The sequence below is a fragment of the Macrobrachium nipponense genome, chromosome 39 (genome assembly GCF_015104395.2).
Source record: "Macrobrachium nipponense isolate FS-2020 chromosome 39, ASM1510439v2, whole genome shotgun sequence".
Classification (NCBI taxonomy): Eukaryota; Metazoa; Arthropoda; class Malacostraca; order Decapoda; family Palaemonidae; genus Macrobrachium; species Macrobrachium nipponense.
The window spans coordinates 27,361,556-27,376,555 of NC_061099.1; positions in this window are offsets into that span (position 1 = coordinate 27,361,556).

Here is a 15,000-nt window from a genome sequence, read left to right on the forward strand (position 1 = left end):
ACAACGTCAGTAAGTTGGGACCTCTCGTCACGACCCTTTCTCTATATTACCGTAAATTCTTCACCTAAGTAAAGTAGTATTATTGATGATGAAAATCAAGAAATAATTAAGATATGAGTTTTTCTGTTGCTAATTTTTTTACTGTATCTATAGTTGACGATTTTGTGTGTGTTCTTTAGAACAATGACAAATAAAAATAATCTTGTATTTGAACATTCTTTACATCTTCATGAAGAGGTTTGTTAAACCACTGTTATTATTATTATTATTATTATTATTATTATTATTATTATTATTATTATTATTATTATTATTATGTTTGCGTAAAAAATCTATGGAACTCAGTTTAATTTCATGAAATGTCAAAACAATTATCAGATGTGATTATGATCATTATAATAATCTTGTCACCTGAGTTAAAAATCAGTATATACCATAAAACCAATGATTCTGGCAAGATAAAGTAGACCAGTAGCGAAAAAGAAAAAAGAAAAAATAATACTAAGACTGACTGTAGTACAAGAAAAAGAATCAGATATTAATCCCGAAAGGAAGTCGAGGAGTCAACATCGAAAAATTGTTCTGTATTGGGGAAGAGAATAAAGCACAAAATCGTGAGCAGCTGATGGCAAGAGCAGAAAATTAATCTCGTAGCATTAAACGATTTTTTTTAATCAGGCTCTGGACGCCTGAGGAATAAGTGATTATAGCGCCGTTAGTCTGCACTTGATCTGTATTACTGCTGTAAACACGAATGTTTACGTAGATTTTCATTTTCCTCCGATATTTCGTTATTGCTAAGGCTACGTACGCTTCTTTTATTTACTGGTACTTTTTACTTATGCTACTTAGGCCATCGAGAGAGAAAAAAAATTAGTAAGAATTAGCTGTTATGACTTGAAACTGGTATATAAGTATTCAAGCATATTATGTGTATTTGAGTGAACAATGTCATCTTCAGTAAATATATGACATGTAATGTGTTGTACCCTTTTGTGTTCAGGGAATTATGCATCATGAATGAGAAAAATATTGGCTTAAAGAAAATACGTAAAATACACATTAAGAATATATGACCCATCGGTATTAATCTGTTCCAAATTCTATTACACAGAACATAAGCTCCACGTATCTGCCATTAATGCGCCAATAAAAAAAGTATTCTATGTACAATTTATGAATATGGAGCAGATTACCTCTTAGTTTTTAGTAAGGCAGAATGATAGTCTCTTTGTAAGAATAGAGTCCCGCCCCCCCCACCCCCCCATCTCCAATACGCCGTGTTTTTTTTTTTTTTTTTTTTTTTTTGGGGGGGGCGTTATTGAGAAAATATAAAAGTATGCTGCTGACCCTCTCAAAATGGAACGCTAAAGGCCACTCTCTTTTAAAGGGATTTAGAAAATGTATTTTATAATTTTTTTTATTGAAATAAAAAAAAGGGCACTAGGAGGAATTAACCCAGGTATGAACGAGAAAAAATATGCAATTCCACATAATTAAAGCTGCAGACAACTCCAGAGAGAGAGAGAGAGAGAGAGAGAGAGAGAGAGAGAGAGAGAATATCCAATCCAGAAAACGCTGGAAGCTTCCAGCTATTATTTCTCACTTTTAATGAGTAACATGCCCCAAGGGTGAAAGCCTTTAATTAGTTCCCTACATGGGGTCTGACTGTTTCCATACTCATTATATTGTGTCACTTTTAGAGGACTGAATAAACATTACCCTGATGTTTCTGTGGAATGTTTTCTGTGGAGCGAAAATTTTACCTCTTTTGCGCTTCTGCAAAACGCCGGAGGTTTTTCTCTTACTCAGGAGGTTAATACGACTTCGTTCCAAAGGAGGCTGTTGGGCTGCTCTCAACTCGGCACGACATTTTTTTTCTTTTATTGTGTCATATTTTTATCATTTAATCAGCATTTTTTACTCATATTTTATCATTTAATTAGCATTTTTGTTATTTTCTTGTTTATCATTAAATTAGCATTTTTATTATTTTCGTCATATTTTTATCATTTAATTAGCATTTTGATTATTGTTTCGTATTTTTATTATTTAATTAACATTTTCTTATTCATATTTTATCATTTAATTAGCATTTTTGTTATTTTCTTCGTATTTTTATCATTCATTAGCGTTTTTTTCTTTTTTTGCTTCTCATTTGTATTATTTAATCAGGATTTTTTATTCAAATTTTATCACTTAATTAGCATTTTTATTATTCTCTTCACATTTTCATAATTAAATAATTATTTTTATTCTTATTTTATCATTTGATTAGCATTTTTTATTATTTTCTTCGCATTTTTATGAGTTAATTAGAACTGTTTTGTATGTGCACCTTCAAAAATTGTTAATTTGTCAGTAATTATCTGAAATCTTCTCTTCTGTTTTGTTTTGTGAGGATTTTTGAATTTTATTTTATTATTATTATTATTATTATTATTATTATTATTATTATTATTATTATTATTTTATTATTATATTATTATTAATAATAATAATAATAATAATAATAATAATAATAATAATAATAATAATACTAATAATAATAATAATAATAATAATAATAATAATACCTGCAGTAATAAGTGGTACGAGCACCAACCTGAGGTAGTGAAAGAAAACGATCAGGCAAAGATCCTCTGGGACTATGGTATCAGAACAGATAGGGTGATATGTGCAAATAGACAAGACTTGACGTTGATTGACAAAATCAAGAAGAAAGTATCACTCATTGATGTCGCAATACCATGGGACACCAGAGTTGAAGAGAAAGCGTGGGAAATGGATAAGTATCAAGACCTGAAAATAGAAATAAGAAGGATATGGGATATGCCAGTGGGAAATTGTACCCATAATCATAGGAGCACTAGGCACGACCCCAAAGATCCCTGAAAAGGAATCTAGAAAAACTAGAGGCTGAAGTAGCTCCAGGACTCATGCAGAAGAGTGTGATCATAGTAAGAAAAGTGATGGACTCCTAAGGAGGCAGGATGCAACCCGGAAGCCCACACTATAAATACCACCCCAGTCGAATTGGAGGACTGTGATAGAGCAAAAAAAAAAAAAAAAAAAAATATAATAATAATTACCTGTTGTACTCTGCAATATTTCGTGGTTTAGGAAAGAAAATGAAGTTAGCCATCCCAAGAAGTGGTCAAGGAATTCTGGATAAGTTATGTAGCATATAAGAAGACCAGTGACAGTTAAAGGTTTCTGATAACCAAAATAAACACGTATAAATTTTTCAAGAATGGCTTGGTCTTGTAGAATATCCAAATATTGTCCTTTAGACTATAGGAAATATAGGATAATATATACAAAGTGAATAGCAGCCAGAAGTAACTAAGAAAATGAGAGATGGAATGGTCAAACGCAAAGAAGAATTTAGACGGACAATGAACAGCAATTTCAGCGTGGAAATGTTTATATAAATTCTATACTTAGAGTCCGAAGGGTCCAAGTTCAATTAGGTTTTTGGAAGCAAATGGAAAATGAAAAACTAAAGGCCGGTATGTTGTTGGCGTTCCCCCTCGGTGGCCGCGAGTTCGATTCTCGGGCATTCCACTAAGGGTTAGAGATGTGTATTTCTTGTGATAAAGGTACACTCTCGACGTGGTTCGGAAGTCGCGTAAAGCTGTTGGTCCCGTTGCTGAATAACCTCTGGCTCTATGCAACGTAAAAACACCTTACAAACAAACAGAGCGGCAGTAAAATGTATTTCAAATGGAACTAAATTTGGACAAGTTGGTGGATTTCGCCTTTAAGGATTGGAAGAACGATCATGAAAAGAGCTAATTTCATAGTAAAAGCAGCGTAAGTGAACTAAGTGTTATCAAAGACGTTTAGCTTTGTTCTGGCGTGTGGAATAGCTATGACGATGAAAGTCTAACTTCATAAAAGCTTCAGTAACTTTCTTCTGTCGATAAAACTTGTTAAATGGACAATATTGTCATGACGGAAGCGTGTCATGAGAAGACCAAAAGGTAAAGAACATTCATGTATAACGAATGTGTAAGTATTTTCAGGATGAGCAAACAAGGAGAATGACAATAAAAAGTGGAAAACTCTGCTATTATTACGCCTTGTCAGCAAAAACAGTTGACTATCTGAAATGAAAGATTTTGTGAGAGCATAAGACTAAATTAACTTCTTGTTTGGTGACAAAAAACGAGTCGCTGGATGACTCATTCAGAGGTTATACAAGCAACGTGAAGCAAACTTTAGGACTCTTACTGTTGATTATTATGAAGACCAGGAGTGACGAGAAATGATGGAAGGACGTGAATCTTTTCGTCCAAAGTGGAAATGAGGAAATGACTGCTCGTTACAATGAGAAGAGAAGTGTAGATTTAAACATAGACATTACTTCTATTACAACTATTAAGTTCACCAGTTAGGAATTGAATGAAGTATTTGATCTATTGCTTCATTATTTGAGAATTGAAAGAAGTAGTTAGCCGTCTACTTCACCATTTGAGAATTGAACTAAGAAATCCAACCTGTTAATTCACTTTGGAGAATTGAATTAAGTATTTGATTTATTGTTTCAATATTTGAGAAATAAATGAAGTAGTTGGCTTATTGCTTCACATTTGAGAATTGAGTGAAATCGTTGACCCATTGCTAAATTTGAAAGTAAATATTAAATTAAGTGAAGAAGTGATTTCAATATAAGTACAGAATCTGGAATGAATAGAAAAATATTTGTTTAGGAATTTTACGATGTTCAGGTCTGTAATCGTCCAAGAATTTAGGTGTACACGTGATATACTAAGTATATTGAGAAAACATGGGTTTTTGTGTATGCCTATGTATATATGTACCGATTATGTATTTCCACGAAAATTCTGCCTTAAAAAACTAAGAATAATATAAACAATAACAGCGGACGAACAAAATTTCTTCTGTCTGAACCACCCTTTTCAACTCTAGGAAAAAATAAAAATGTTTCGCCAGATTTGACACTGCTGGTCAGGTCAGTTTATTTAAACAAGCTTGACCTTCGGTATCGTTGCTTTTGAAGAGGACGAAACCAGAACAATAACAGAATGCCATTTTTTTCCCCTAAAAGCAATCATAGAATTTTGACTTTTCCATAGTTATTTGAAAATCGGTTATTTCAATAATTCGTACTTGGTTCTTGCTCTGTTTTACGTTTTAACTTTTTTAAGTTAGAAACTATGAAGTTTCTAAAATAAAGGTAGTTATACATTTTTACCAGTTAAAAACTCATGTAAATTCTGTGTGGTAAGTCAACAGACCAAACCCATTGTATTTGGATGTCATCAAAACAAACGAATTCTGGAGATCCTAAAATATGTTTTGTCGATGCTGGTTCCTACAATAATTCCCAGATTTCTTTAACTGACCTTACAGGAGATTTTTTTTCTATGCTGTGGGCATCTGATGATAGTGAATTTTGTTACGTCAATCATGTTAAATAAGACTCAAATATAATATTGTAGAGAATCGAAACAAACCATCCAGTAACCTTTAAGAAGAAGTTATTTTCCTTTTCTGTCTCGATAAATCACTACAACTGTATTAAGTTAGAGGCTTTATGTAAAACAGTAATAATTAGATAGATATCTAGTGTAATTCTCTCTCTCTCTCTCTCTCTCTCTCTCTCTCTCTCTCTAGCTTCGAGTTTTTGTTAACTTGTTAATTTCCGTATCCAATCTCATTGACACAAACACATTGTTGTCTTTACAAACATTAATACCACAGCCTTGTTCAGTGTAATTCCGATATTTTTTTTTTATTGTTTGCTTTTTTTAAATATCTCGTTCTTAGCGTTATTTTGAGTTTATATTCGCCCTTTTATCCTTTACACACACGCGTAATATATATATATATATATAATATTTATATATATATGTGTGTGTGTGTGTGTGTGTGTGTGTGTGTGTGTACAGTATTTGGCCGTGAGGAAATTCAGGGAGATGTTTCGATATTACCTTTACCCCACGTGGAAAATAAAGCGATAAATGATGATATTGGAGCCTACCTTTTTTCACCCCCATTGGTCCTTTTCAAATGTTCTTATTGAAAAAAAAAAAAAAAAAAAAAAAAACTCTTGAAAACGGTCGATGTGGCCAAAAAGGGCATAGCTCCATTATCCATATTTATTGCCTCGCATTCTAAGTGGAATGAATATATATACATATATATATATATATATATATATATATATATATATATATATTATATATATATATATATATATCTAATAAAAGGAGCCCATAAAAACACCAAAATGTATAGAGAAAAGTACTATATTTCAGAGACTGCTGTCTCTCTCTTCAGGTATATGAACACCTTAGCCAAATCCCTGATTAACGTCCAACAAAAGACATCTACCCAAGGACTCTGGGGTCTATGAGATCCCATGCCAGGACTGTGACCAATCTTACATAGGATTTAGGTGGTAAATCACTTCCCAGAGATTAATACAACCACAAACCGGTCAGTTAGGTATGGACAACGAACTGGCTATTTTCAACCATATAAATGAAACATAACCATAGAATAAACTGGAATTTGTCATGTGTAATTTATAGCAGCAAAAACTTGCCGGTACACGAGTCAAATGATGGAATCGGCCTTAATAAAAGAGAAGCAGGTAATGAACATCTGAAAAGGCACGTGGATTTCAGATGTCGTCGACGAAGTTTTCATTCAACCAACGCTTAAGAAGATTCAAAAAAGAAGATATCAGCGGGGGTGACCTAAATTGGCTTACTTGTGGACGGATCTCTTTGGTATAAATACCTCCTTTCTGTAAACTTTTCTCATTCATATACCTGAAGAGAGAGACAGCAGTCTCTGAAATATAGTACTTTTCTCTCTACATTTTGGTGTTTTTATGGGCTCCTTTTATTAGATGGAATTCTGTTGTTACAGAACATTTTTACCTGTCATATATATATATATACTATATGGATGCTTAAAAAATCACAGTAGATGCACGTGACTTCATTAAATAAGTGAATACCACAGGAAAATGATAGTCAGAAATCCAAGCGCTTTCGTCTTTACTAAGACATTGTCAAGGAGTTAATGAAATACAATTGGAGAGAAAGGTCTCAGGTACACACAAGATCAAGAATACCAGATGGTTAATTGTCAAAAAGGGTAAAAATTAAAAGAGATAATCCAGGATTATCGGATATCACACGGTCAAAAACCTAAACAGATTTGACCCTAACTGAAATTACAAAGTAGCTTTACAGTCCAAAACATGTAAAAACTGAATATATTAATTTTGTTGCTGATGATTTATCTACAACTTTTTTCATTTTATTGAAAAGGCATCAAGTTTAAAATAAACCAAGACTGGAGATAAGGATATGGGTAATCCCTTATCTCCTGTCCTTAGCAATTTTACATGGAATTTTTTGAGACAAAACTCTTACCAAGAATTTTGCTCCAAAAAGTGATATGGTTTAGGCATGTGGATGGATATTTTCTGTATTTGGCCAGTTTCACGAAACCTCCAGGAATTCCTTAATAATCTCAATAATTTAGTCCCTTCTATAAAATTTACTGTAGAGGAAGAAAGAAATTGTAATTTGAATGTTCTTGATGTAACTGTCCATAGAAAGATAGAAATTTCACTTTTTCAGTCTTTCGGAAATCAACTAACATTGCCTCTTTTGTTCATTATTACTCCAATCACCATCAAAATGTTAAATTCTCTGTTTTTTCTGGGATGTTCCTAAGGGCTCTACGTGTCTGTAGCCCGCAGTTTATTGACGCTGAAATTAAAACTATTTATGATATTGCATTGAAACTTAAATACCCAAGGACTTTTGTAGATGTAATATGGAAAAGAGCTAGAAAAACATTTTATTCAACTAATGACAACATGAATTTAGTAAGCATAACATTCTAAAATTACCCTACGATGAAAGATTTTTAGATATTCCTAGAATTTTAAAGCCTTTTAACATAAATGTTGTTTTCAGTAATATTAATGTCAAGAGTTTAGTAATAAAAAATTCTCCTAAAGATCTTTCCAGGCTGCTTATATGAAATTCCTTGCAAAAAGTTGTTGATAAAGTCTATTACGGACAGACCGGTAATCTCTTTCACAACGTCTCACAGCACCAATATTCCGTGAGAACTGGGCAAATATCGAATGCATTATTCGTACATATGAGAGATTTAGATAATCCTATTAACTGGAGTCAAGCAAGAGCCTTAATCCCATGTAATGACACAGTTAACCCTTAAACGCCGGAGCCCTAAATAAAAAAATGACTCCCGTATGCCGGAGGGGTTTGAGAGTGAGCGCGTAAGCGGAAAAAATATTTTTTTCAAAAAATCACAGCGCGCTTAGTTTTCAAGATTAAGAGTTCATTTTTGGCTCCTTTTTTTCTCATTGCTTGAAGTTTAGTATGCAACCATCAGAAATGAAAAATATTATCATTATCATATATAAATAATGCGATATATGGTAGCGAAAAAAAAAAAAAAAATTCATACATAATTGTATTCAAATCGCGCTGTGCGCCAAACGGTTAGAGGTAACAAGTTGCTTTTTTTTTCGTTGTAATGTGCACTAAATTGCGATCATTTTGATATATAACATATTGTAAAACAATAAAAGCAACACAGAGAAAATATTATCACAAAATGATGCATGAATTCGTAGCGCGCGGATGTAAAAAAATAATTTTTTAAAAAATTCACCATAAATCGAAATATTTTTATAGACTTGCAATTTATTTCAAAATGAAGGGAAATGATTGAATATTACGATACTGTAAGAGTTTTAGCTTACAAATGCAGTTTTTACCATTTCGAACGAGTTAAAGTTGACCGAATGTCGAATTTTGTTAAAAGTTTTTTTTATATGCAAATATAAAAAAAAATGAGAAATGCTACAACCTTCCAATAATTTTTGTTATATTGTGCATGTTTTTGCGCACATTTTCATATATAAAACTTTAAAAAAAGCGTAATATGAAAAGGCACAAATATTAGGAGAATGTGACCTACGCGTTTTCCGAGATTTTCGGCCGAGAATCGGCGCGCGGACGGAATAAAAATATTTTTTCAAATATTCACCATAAATCGAGATATTGTTCTAGAGACTTGCAATATGTTTTTAAAATGAACAAATGATTGGGAATATTACTAGACTGTAAGATTTTTATGTTAATATTACTAGACTGTAAGATTTTTATGTTATAAAATGCGTTTTTTGACCTTTTCGGTTGAGTCAAAGTTGGACCGATCGTAGTTTTTTTCGTACTTATCGTACTTTATATGCAAATATTTTGCAAAATGATAAATGCTTACAACCTTCCAATAATTTTTGTTATATTGTGCATGTTTTTGCGCACATTTTCATATATTAAAACTATAAAAAAAAGCGTAATATAAAAAGGAAAACACAAATATTAGGAGAATGTGACCTACGCGTTTCCGAGATTTTCGGCCGAGAATCGGCGCGCGACGGAATAAAAATATCAAATATTCACCATAAATCGAGATATTGTTTCTAGAGACTTGCAATATGTTTTAAATGAAGATAAATGATGGAAATATTACTAGACTGTAAGATTTTTATTGTATAAAATGCGTTTTTTTTGACCTTTTCGGTTGAGTCAAAGTTGACCGATCGTATTTTTTTCGTAGTTTTTTTTTTTTTTTTTTTTTTTTTTAGTTACTTATCGTACTTTATATGCAAATATTTCAAAAATGATAAATGCTACAACCTTCCAATAATTTTTGTTATAGTGCATGTTTTTGCGCACATTTCCATATATAAACTTTAAAAAAAAAGCGTAACTATGAAAAGGCTCAAATATTAGGAGAATGTGACCTACGCGTTTCCGAGATTTTCGGCCGAAAATCGTACGCGCGGGGAGGGGGAAAAAAAATATTTTTTTCAAAAATTCACCAGAAATCGAGATATTGTTCTAGAGACTTGCAATATGTTTTAAAATGAAGATAAAAGATTGAATATTACTAGACTGTAAGATTTTTTATGTTATAAATGCGTTTTTTGACCTTTTCGGTTGAGGTCAAAGTGACCGATCGTAGTTTTTTTCGTACTTATCGTACTTTATATGCAAATATTTCAAAAATGATAAATGCTACAACCTTCCAATAATTTTTGTTATATTGTGCATGTTTTTGCGCACATTTTTCCATATATAAACCTTTAAAAAAAGCGCGTAATATGAAAAGGCTCAAATATTAGGAGAATGTGACCTACGCGTTTCCGAGATTTTCGGCCGAAAATCGTCGCGCGGAGGGGAAAAAAAAATATTTTTTTCAAAAAATTCACCAGAAATCGAGAATTATTGTTCTAGAGACTTGCAATATGTTTTAAAAATGAAAGATAAATGATTGAATATTACTAGACTGTAAGATTTTTATGTTATAAATGCGTTTTTTGACCTTTTCGGTTGAGTCAAAGTTGACCGATCGTAGTTTTTTTTCGTACTTTATCGTACTTTATATGCAAATATTTCAAAAATGATAAATGCTACAACCTTCAATAATTTTTTTTATATTGTGCATGTTTTGCGCACATTTTCATATATAAAAACTATAAAAAAAGCGTAATATGAAAAGGCACAAATATTAGGAGAATGTGACCTACGCGTTTCCGAGATTTTCGGCCGAGAATCGGCGCGCGGACGGAATAAAAATATATTTTTTTCAAATATTCACCATAAATCGAGATATTGTTCTAGAGACTTGCAATATGTTTAAAATGAAGATAAATGATTGAATATTACGAGACTGTAAGATTTTTATGTTATATATGCGTTTTTTTACCTTTTCGGTTGAGTCAAAGTTGACCGATCGTAGTTTTTTTTCGTACTTATCGTACTTTATATGCAAATATTTCAAAAATGATAAATGCTACAACCTTCCAATAATTTTTGTTATATTGTGCATGTTTTTGCGCACATTTCCATATATAAACCTTTAAAAAAGCGTAATATGAAAAGGCTCAAATATTAGGAGAATGTGACCTACGCGTTTCCGAGATTTTCGGCCGAAAATCGTCGCGCGGAGGGGAAAAAAATATGTTTTTCAAAAATTCACCAGAAAATCGAGATATTGTTCTAGAGACTTGCAATATGTTTTAAAATGAAGATAAATGATTGAATATTACTAGACTGTAAGATTTTTATGTTATAAATGCGTTTTTTTGACCTTTTTCGGTTGAGTCAAAGTTGACCGATCGTAGTTTTTTTTCGTACTTATCGTACTTTATATGCAAATATTTCAAAATGATAAATGCTACAACCTTCCAATATTTTTCGTTATATTGTGCATGTTTTTGCGCACATTTCCATATATAAACTATAAAATAAGCGTAATATGTAAAAGGTACAAATATTAGGAGAATGTGACCTACGCGTTTCCGAGATTTTCGGCCGAGAATCGGCGCGCGGACGGAATAAAAATATTTTTTTTCAAATATTTCACCATAAATCGAGATATTGTTCTAGAGACTTGCAATTTGTTTTAAAGTGAGGTAAATGATTGAATATTACTAGACTGTAAGTAATTTGCTTACCCCCCCAAAAATAATATATAATATATATATATATATATATATATATATATATATATATCTATATCTATATATATATATACTATATATATATAGATATAGATATATATATATATATATATATATATATATATATATATATATATATATATATATATATATATATATAATTTTTTTTATACGTAAATATATATTACATTCTTCGATTCTGGTACCAATACATAAATAAAAGGAATGCAGTGCACTTCTCTTTTCGCATACAATGAAATGTCTTATTATTATTTTATCATGCACACATTCAGATATATAAAAAATTGTAATAAATATAAAACTAAATATAAAATAAATGCAGAATACTCACTCGTAATCCTGACTCTTCGTTCTATTCTTGTTTTCTCCCTCCTCCTTGAAGAGTCTTGTCACATTTTTTTCCACTCGACATGACGAGGTACAGGTGGAGGAGGGAGACGCGCGCCCTTACTGCTGATGGACCCGGCGGCCCCGTGCGCCCTCCGCTGTCGGTTTAGGGGGCGCGCTCCAATACATGACCTTAGTGTGATACTTTCGGTCACACTCCCCTATCCTGCAAAGAGCAACTTTGCAGAGACGACAGAAGAACCGGGTGTCTCTCCTTCTGCCATTCATATGGCACACCCGGCACCGTTTCTGCCTTCGCCCTTCTATGGCCTCCAGTATGTGTTCCCCTGGCTGCAGCCGACACGCAGGGTCCACTACCCGACGAGAAGCGGTGATGGCGGGGCCGGCAGCAAGAGGGGCGTCGTCAGCAGGGGCGTCGTCAGCAGGGGTGTCGTCAGCAGGGGCGGCGACAGCAGGGGCGTCGTCAGCAGGGGCGGCGGCAGCAGGGGCGGCGGCAGCAGGGGCGTCGTCAGCAGGGGCGGTCGTCAGCAGGGCGTCGTCAGCAGGGGCGTCGTCAGCAGGGACGGCGGCAGCAGGGGCTTGGCGGCAGGTCGAGCGAAGTTGGCCCTCCTATCTGCCCTCCTCTAGGGGCAGATCTGCAGCTCGGGGCAGTGGGGTCAGTTATGGAAGGCCACTCATCGGGATCGAAGTTGATGAGGGCATTCCCGGCTACCTCTAGGAACTGTGCGTGGGTCAACCTCGGAAGATTGTCACCGCGGTACCCACAGTACAGTATGTAGGCATTTTGGAGGGCCAACTGAAGGATGTATTTGAGGAGCTTCTGTGTCCACCTTCTGGTTCTCCTGGCGAAGGGATAGTACTGGATGAGCTGATCAAAGAGATCAACTCCTCCCATGTGCCTGTTGTAGTGCCCAATGACAGTAGGCCGCTCGGTACGAAACTCCTCAAACACAACTCGGCCCTGTCGACGTGTCTTCTTCCGCTGTACGATCTCTTCTTGGATGGGTTCATGACTCGTCGTAACCATGGGACGAGTCGGACACCCTTCCAACAGATGACGAAGACAGCGCCCGTTCCGCCGCCACTCTGTCTCTCCTCTTGCCAGGTGTTGGCGGATGACTAGCGAACCTCTTGAGGACATTCGGGGGCCCCACGCACCAACCGAAGGGTACCACTGACGTGAAACACCTGCTTCATACAGTTCCTGGGCCAGGGATACCGAGTTATAATAATTATCCATAAACAGGTGATATCCTGGTTACGGAAACGTCCCACAAGGTTGAATAACAGTGTCACGCAGCGTGGAGAATACCCCGGTATACACTGAAAAGTCCACAACGTATCCAGTGTTGGCCTCGGTAATGAGAAAGAATTTCACACCATATTTCTTTGGCTTCTTGGGGTTATACACTTTTATACTAAGACGTCCTTTGTAAGGCATCATCCCCTCATCCAAAGACAGGTTCTTTCCAGGAATCACGAGATTACTACATCGCTCACGGATATAATCCAACACTGGTACGCACTAAAATGAGGCGATCACTGTTATTCCGGGGTATGGCCCTTCGGTTGAGACGTTGAAGTACCTGTCCATCGCCAGGAAATTATCACGGGACATAACGCCAGGCACATTCGGCATATATAAAAAATAACTTCTCTTCCAATATTGCCTGACGTCGATAGCAGGTGTCAAACCAAAATAAATGTGGAGCCCCAAAAAAGTGCCATGTCAATGAGGTTGCAACCCCGCCAGGAATACGACAAGGTCGTCTTCAGCTCATATCGGCAGTACCGAGCGTAGTCCACCGTCTCGTGTACCAGGTATTCCAGCAATTCCCGCGTCAGGAAAAGCTGGATGAATCCCAAAACAGTCAGGGGTACTGGTACGGTCATCCCAGGGGTTGCCGTGAAGGGGTGCATGTTAGGAGGGGTGGGGTGTCCTCCGTCCACCCCTCGTCACTCTCCGACGACCGACCTTCACCTTGGCTGGCGCGACGAGCCGACCTTCTACGTGCCCGTGCGCGCGCACGCGCACGGGTGCGGGCACGATGCACACTACCCCCCCCCCGTTGGCCCACTCACCCTCCCTTAGGCCCTCACTTTCTGTATCGTCCTCTGCGATAAAACTTGAGACCCGTATCCCCACCCTCCCCCTCCCCCTCCCCCTCAGATTCCCCCTCGTATGCACTGAATTCGAGCTCACTTTCGGGATGTGAGCCTCGAACGGACATTGGGGGCAAATATTCATCCTCACTTTCATCGGGACTGATGTCCTCATCACTCGATGACCATCCGCCATCAAAATGAGGACTTGCGACATGTTCCGATCAAGCTCCGAAAGATATTCGTCTATGTCCCTTGGTTGGAGGCCTCCCAAATGCCTACGAATGCCCCTAAGGACGCCCACACATGCTTTCTAGGGGTAACCAAAGGCAAACGATGTGTTCCCGAAACACTTTCAGACCACGTGGCCGCACAGAACGGCCTTGAGGCGCGGGTCATGCTGGGTGCTTGGGCCCCTCGCCAGCATCCATGTCCAAAACTCGCCTTACACGATCCCTTCCGGCGGTAAAAAACGCGCCTTTCTTTCACGGTTCACACGTCGTTGAGACATATCTACGAATGTCCTGTAGCAATACAAATGCTCAAAGTCTCGCACAAGTCCAGAAAAACACGCTTTTCACGAAAGATCGCTCTCGGATGGTGCGCTACTGATGCTGGCTGGAGCGAGAAGAAGGGATATCGCGCATGCGCGCACTGGGTCACGCTTCAAAACAAAACAAGGCCTTGATCCGTGGACTCCCAGCATCCCCCAAGGCGCGTGATTCAAAAGTTTTAGGCTGGTAGGCCTATAAGTATTTTTCCGCGAATTTTAAAAAAAACTTTTGTATGTCGACGTAAAATACGTCCAGTCGGCACCCGACAGACAATTTATCTCGACGTAAAATACGTCCAGTCGGCGTTTAAGGGTTAAAAGGAATATCATTGAATCTTGTTTCATCAAGTCAAATAATAGAAATGTTCTAAATTTAAGTCTTGGTTTATTTAAACTTGATGCTTTCATAATGAAAAAA